General features: G+C 18.3%; 2 pseudogenes; one reads left to right on the top strand and one right to left on the bottom strand.

Moving 5' to 3' along the window:
- The first annotated feature begins 2,138 nt into the window (after window positions 1-2,138).
- Window positions 2,139-4,581, top strand: LOC113395901 (NADH-ubiquinone oxidoreductase chain 1-like; annotated as a pseudogene).
- Window positions 4,154-5,320, bottom strand: LOC135194764 (cytochrome b-like; annotated as a pseudogene).
- Between the last annotated feature and the right edge of the window lie 2,328 nt (window positions 5,321-7,648).

The following is a 7,648-nucleotide window of genomic DNA, read 5'->3' as shown; positions in this document are numbered from 1 at the left end:
ATAATTGAAAATAAATTATCAATAAAAAAATTTTTAAATGATAATATACATAATAAAATAGAAAATAAAAAATTAATTGATGCAATTGATTGGGTAAGGAAATATTTTAAAGAAGCTTCAGAGTTTAACAAATTATTGGGGTTTGAGATAAGGGGGATAAAGCTTAATAAATTAATTTCTAATCCAATTCAACATCCTAATCATGAGTTAGATGAGATGGAAATCAATGTTCTAAAAAATATAATAAATAAAAAAAAATATTTTGTTTGAATTAATTAAGAATAAAATTTAAAATAAGAAAAATCTTTAATGAATAAATTCATATTATAAAAATTATATTTTAATGTAAGATGCATGGTAATTTTTGAAATTACAAGATATAGTTTAATTCTATAAAATATAATAAAGGTAAAAATTTACATAATTTATCCTATCAGAATAATCCTTTTAATCAGGCACTTTATTTTTAAAAAAAAAGGTATTTCCTTTATATTTGGGGTATGAACCCAAAAGCTTAATTTTAGCTTATTTTTAAATATTTTTTTATATTTATTATTAAATTTATTAAAACGGTTTAATATATGTATATATATATATACGCATATATATATATATATATATAATTTAATTAATTATTTTTATTTAATTTAATTAAATTATTTAATAAATAATAAATAATTATATTTATTAAATATATTAATAATATATGTATATTAATAATTATTGTTATTTAATTAGATCTGTATTCGGATTATATTGATATTAATTTTTAATATTAATATTATAAGAAAAAAAATAAGAGAAAACATTAAAAATTATTAATTTATATTATATATTTAATATAAAAAAAAAAAAAAAAATCTATGTGAAAAATATTGAAATATAATAAAATAATTATGTTTTTAGTAATTTATTATAAATTTGTTTTACATATAAATTTTAGTATATAATTTTTAATTATTTTAATAATAGTTAATTATTTTAGTAGTAATTAATATTAAAAATTTAAGAAATTAAGATTTAGCAATATAGAAATTAATAACTAATTTTGTGCCAGCAGTTGCGGTTAAACAAAAGTTAAGTTGAATTATTTCAGTTTATAATAAATAAATAAATAAATTAAAATAAATATTAAATTATTAGGGTGAAATTTTAATTTAATTAAATTTTTATTTGTAATTTATGATTTAATAAATTTTAATATAAACTAGGATTAGATACCCTATTATTAAAAATTTAATTTATAATACTAAAATAGTAAATAATAATTTATGAAACTTAAATAATATGGCGGTATTTTAGTTCATTTAGAGGAATCTGTCTAATAATTGATAATCCACGAATAAATTTACTTAATTTATAATTTTGTATATCATTGTTAAAAAAATATTTTTTAGTAATAATAATATTTAAAAATTAATAATAAAAATTAATTCAGATCAAGATGCAGAATATAATTAAGAATATGATGGATTACAATAAATATATTTAAATGAATAATTTTATTGTAATAAAAAATTTGAAGGTGGATTTAAATGTAATTTTAATTAATTTATTAAAATGATTATAAATTAAAGTATGTACATATTGCCCGTCACTTTCATTTAAAAATTGAAATAAGTCGTAACAAAGTAGGGGGTACTGGAAAGTGTTTCTAGAAAGAACAAATTAGAGCTTGTTAAAGTATTTCATTTACATTGAAAAGAAATTAAAAATTAATTAATTTGAGGGGTTAAATTAATAATAAAAAAAATAATAAAAAAAATTTTAATATTAAAAAGAAATGGGGGTTTGAGTATTTTTAATAGAAAAAATTAATAGTTTTATAATGAATTATTACTGTAAAGGAAATTATAAATAATTGAAATTTAATTAAATTAAAAGTAGGTTTAATTTATTGTATCTTGTGTATCAGAGTTTATTAAATATTAAAAATTTATTTAAATAAATCTCGAATTTAAAAGAGTAAATTAATTAAAAAAGTTAATGTTGTATAATTATTTTAAATAATTAATTAGAAATGAAATGTTAATCGTTTTTAAATATATCTAGTTTTTTTAGAAAAAAATTTAATTTTAAATTTAAATAATTTATATTTATTTAATTAATTATAAAAATTTAAAATTTAATATTTTAGGGGGATAAGCTTTAAATTAAATTGTTATAATTATTTAAATTAAAAATTAAAAATTTTAAAATTTATATTGTTTAAAAATTATAATTTATTATAAAAAATTTTAATTAAAATAAAATTTAAATTAAATTTAATTTTTTATAAAAAAAAATAATTTTTAATAAAATAAAATTAGTAATAATGATAAAATTAGTATATTATAATAAATAAAATAAAAATTAATTAAAATTAAATTAAAGGAATTCGGCAAATTTTTATATTCACTTGTTTATCAAAAACATGTCTTTTTGATAATAATTTAAAGTCTAATCTGCCCACTGATATATTTATTAAAGGGCTGCAGTATATTGACTGTACAAAGGTAGCATAATCATTAGTCTTTTAATTGAAGACTTGTATGAAAGATTTGATGAAATATAAACTGTCTCTGATTTATTATATAAAATTTAATTTTTTAGTTAAAAAGCTAAAATAAAATTAAAAGACGAGAAGACCCTATAGAGTTTTTATAGTTAAATTATTTAGTATTAAATATATAATTATTTAATTAAAATTAATTTAATTATTTTATTGGGGTGATAGAAAAATTAAAAAAACTTTTTTTAAAAAATAAACATAAATAAATGATTTTATGATCCATTAGATAATGATTATAAGAAAAAATTACCTTAGGGATAACAGCGTAATATTTTTTTTTAGTACAAATAAAAAAAAAGTTTGCGACCTCGATGTTGGATAAGATAAAATTTAAATGCAAAAGTTAAAATTTTGATCTGTTCGATCATTAAAATCTTACATGATCTGAGTTCAAACCGGTGTGAGCCAGGTGGTTTCTATCTTTAATTAGGTGATATATTTTAGTACGAAAGGATCAAATATTTAAAATAATTTTATAATTGAGAATATTATTAAAATAATGTTAAACTATTTTGGCAGATAATTGTAATGGTTTTAGAAGTCATATATATATATTAATTAATATATAGGTAGTATATGATAATAATTGATATATTAAATATTATAGTTGGTTTTTTAGTTTTGGTTATTGGGGTATTAATTGGGGTTGCTTTTTTAACTTTATTAGAACGAAAAGTTTTAGGTTACATTCAAATTCGGAAAGGTCCCAATAAAAATAGGTTATTTGGGTTTATTACAGCCTTTTTGTGATGCGATTAAATTATTTTCTAAGGAACAGGTTTATTTAAATTATTCTAATTATTTAGTTTATTATTTTTCTCCCTATTATGAGATTTATTTTATCTTTAATGATTTGAATAGTTATTCCTTATTTATTTAATATGATTACTTTTAATTTGGGTATTTTATTTTTTTTATGTTGTACTAGAATTGGGGGTTTATACTTTAATGATTGCTGGTTGATCATCTAATTCAAATTATTCATTATTAGGGGGTTTACGTGCTGTAGCTCAAACTATTTCTTATGAAGTTAGAATAACTTTAATTATAATATCTAGAATTGTGATAATTATAGATTTTAATTTAATAAAGTTTTTTGATTATCAAATTTTAGTTTGGTTTATTTTTATAATAATACCTTTAAGTTTGTGTTTTTTATCTTCTTTAATAGCTGAAACTAATCGGACTCCTTATGATTTTGCTGAGGTGTGAGAGAGAGTTGGTTTCTGGATTTAATGTTGAGTATAGAAGAGGGGGGTTTGCTTTAATTTTTTTAGCGGAATATTCTAGAATTTTATTTATAAGATTATTATTTGTTATTATTTATATGGGGGGTTATAGATTATCTTTATTTTTTTACTTAAAATTAGTTTTTTTATCTTTTTTTTTTATTTGAGTTCGTGGAACATTACCTCGTTATCGTTATGATAAATTAATATATTTATGTTGAAAGAGATATTTACCTATTTCTTTAAATTTTTTAATGTTTTATATGGGATTAAAAATATTTTTAAGTTATTAAATGATTTTAGTATATTTAAATTAATAGAATAATTATTCTTTCTTAAGTTTTCAAAACAAATGCTTTAACAAGCTCATTAATTAATAATTAAAAATTAATTTATCTCATAATCTATTTAAAATTGGGTTAATAATAAAATAAGAAAAATAAAGAATAGTTAATAATTGTCCAGTAATAATATAAGGTGTTTCTACAGATCGTGCTCCAATTCAAGTTAGTAAAATAATAATAGAAATTAATGATCAAAATAATAATTGATTAATGGGGTAAAATTGAATTCCTTGAATTTTTTTATTAAATGTAAAAGGTAGGATAATTAAAATTAAAATTGATATAACTAAAGCAATAACTCCTCCTAATTTATTGGGGATTGATCGAAGAATTGCATAAGCAAATAAAAAATATCATTCTGGTTGAATATGAATTGGGGTTACTAAGGGATTAGCGGGAATAAAATTATCTGGATCTCCTAATAAATATGGGTTAATAAGTGTTAATATTGTTAATATTAGAATTAAAATAATAAATCCAATTAAATCTTTAAATGAAAAAAATGGATGAAATGGGATTTTATCTAAATTTCTGTTAATACCTAGGGGGTTATTTGATCCTGTTTGATGTAAAAATAATAAATGAATTATTGTTAATATTAAAATAATAAATGGAAATAAAAAGTGGAAGGTATAAAATCGAGTAAGAGTAGCATTATCTACGGCAAATCCCCCTCAAATTCAATTTACTAATATTGTTCCTAAGTATGGGATTGCTGATAATAAGTTAGTAATAACTGTTGCTCCTCAAAATGATATTTGTCCTCATGGTAATACATAACCTATAAATGCTGTAGCTATTAATAAAAATAAAATAATAACACCCACTATTCAAGTATATTTTAAATTAAATGATTCATAATAAATTCCTCGTCCAATGTGAAGATAAATACAAATAAAAAAGAATGATGCTCCATTTGCATGTAATGTTCGAATTAATCAACCGTAATTTACATTTCGACAGATATAATTAACTCTATAAAAAGCTATTTCAATATTAGCTGTATAATATATAGTTAAAAATAATCCTGTAATAATTTGAATTATAAGACATAAAGCTAAAAGTGATCCAAAATTTCATCATGAAGAAATATTAGAAGGTGAAGGTAAATCAATAAGAGAATTATTAATAATTTTTAATATTGGGTGGGTTTTTCGAATTGGCTTAAAAAAATTTATCATTTGTTAATTAATTATTAGAGCGAAGAGGTCCAAAAAAAATATTAGTAATTTTTACTACAGCAATAAGGGTAATAAATAAATAAATAATTATTATTAAAGTTAACATATAGGTTTGTTTATTATATAATTTAGATAAATTAAAATTTAATTCATTATTAAAAAATAAAAATGAATTAAAAAAGTTAATTATTTCATCATTAAATGAAAAATTTATTCAAAATAAATTATTTTTAAAAAAATAACTTGTAATTATAAATAAAAATATATATAATAAGAATCTTTTATTAAAAAATGAAGTTTTAAATAGTTCATTTGATGCAATTCTTGAGACATAAATAAATAGGACTATCAATCCCCCTAAAAAAATTAAAATAAAATATAAGAAAATCAATAAGTATTAATTAATATTCTTGATAACAGACATAATAATAATGTTTGAGTTAAAATTAATAATCCTATGGAAAAGGGGTGATTTATGAAAAATATAAAAATTGAAATAAAAATTAATAATAATGATAAAAATATTTTTAAGATTTCAAAGAATAGTTTAAAAAAAATAATAATTTTGGAGATTATTGATAAAGAAATTCTTTTTCTTTGAAGTTTTTAAAGAAAAATTCTTAATTTTGATTTACAAGACCAAAGTTTTTTTTAAACTATAAAAACTACAAATGATAATAATAAATATATGATTAGTTATTTTTATTATGTATTTATTTGGGAATATAATTTTTGTTTCTAAGTATAAACATTTATTAATTATTTTATTAAGACTTGAGTTTATTGTTTTGAGAATTTTTTTTTTTTTTTTATTGTTTTAATAACAATAAATTATAATATACATATATTAGTTGTTTTTTTAGTTTTTTCTGTTTGTGAGGGGGTTTTAGGACTTTCTATTTTAGTTTCAATAATTCGAACTCATGGAAATGATTATTTTCAAAGTTATAATTTAATTTAACATGATAAAATTTTTAATAATAATAATATTTATAATTCCTTTATGTTTTAAAAAAAATATATTTTGAATGGTTCAATTAATAATAATAATAATAACTTTAATATTTTTAAATTTAACTTTAAATATTATAAATTTTTCTAATTTAAGATATATAATAGGTTGTGATTTAATTTCTTATGGTTTAATTTTATTGAGAATTTGAATTAGAAGTTTGATAATTATGGCTAGAGAAAGTTTATTAAAAAAAAATTTTTATGAAAAATATTTTTTATTAAATATTATTTTATTATTAGTATTATTATATTTAACTTTTAGAATTATAAATTTATTTATATTTTATTTATTTTTGAGGCAAGATTAATTCCTACTTTAATATTAATTATTGGGTGGGGTTATCAACCTGAACGAATTCAAGCTGGAATATATTTATTATTTTATACGTTATTTGTATCTTTACCTTTATTATTGGGGATTTTTTTTCTTTTTTAAAAATAAATACTATAATAATATATTTTTTAAAGTTTTATGATTTTAATTTATTATTGTTATATTTTAGAATGGTAATAGCTTTTTTAGTAAAAATACCTATATATTTTACTCATTTATGATTGCCTAAGGCTCATGTAGAAGCTCCTATTTCTGGTTCTATAATTTTAGCTGCTATTATATTAAAATTAGGTGGTTATGGATTATTACGTATTTTAGTTGTTATACAGAAAGTTAATTTAAAAATAGGGTTTATTTGAGTGGTAATTAGATTGGTTGGTGTTTATTTATTAGTTTAAAATGTTTTTGTCAAACTGATATAAAATCTTTAATTGCTTATTCTTCAGTTGCTCATATAAGAATTGTAATTGGTGGAATTATGACAATAAATTATTGGGGTTTTATAGGTTCTTATGTTTTAATAATTGGTCATGGTTTATGTTCATCGGGGATATTTTGTTTATCTAATATTAATTATGAGCGAGTTAATAGACGAAGTTTATTTTTAAATAAGGGTATAATAACTTTTATACCTTCAATAAGAATATGATGATTTTTATTTATGTCTTCAAATATAGCAGCTCCTCCTTCTTTAAATTTAATAGGTGAAATTAGATTAATTAACAGATTAGTAAGATGATCTTGAATAAGAATATTTATATTAATGGGAATTTCTTTTTTTAGAGCGGGGTATAGATTGTATTTATATTCTTTTACTCAACATGGGAAATATAATATAAGAATATATAGTTTTTATAGAGGATTATCTCGAGAATATTTAATATTATTATTACATTGATTACCTTTAAATATTTTAGTTTTAAAGATTGATTATATAATAATTTGATTTTACTTAAATAATTTAAATATAAAATATTGATTTGTGGGGTCAAATA

Source organism: Vanessa tameamea, unplaced genomic scaffold, assembly GCF_037043105.1.
Source record: "Vanessa tameamea isolate UH-Manoa-2023 unplaced genomic scaffold, ilVanTame1 primary haplotype ctg00000055.1, whole genome shotgun sequence".
In the NCBI taxonomy this organism is placed as follows: domain Eukaryota; kingdom Metazoa; phylum Arthropoda; class Insecta; order Lepidoptera; family Nymphalidae; genus Vanessa; species Vanessa tameamea.
The sequence above is the reverse complement of the archived record's forward strand: the minus strand, read 5'-3'. Positions and strand labels throughout refer to the sequence as shown.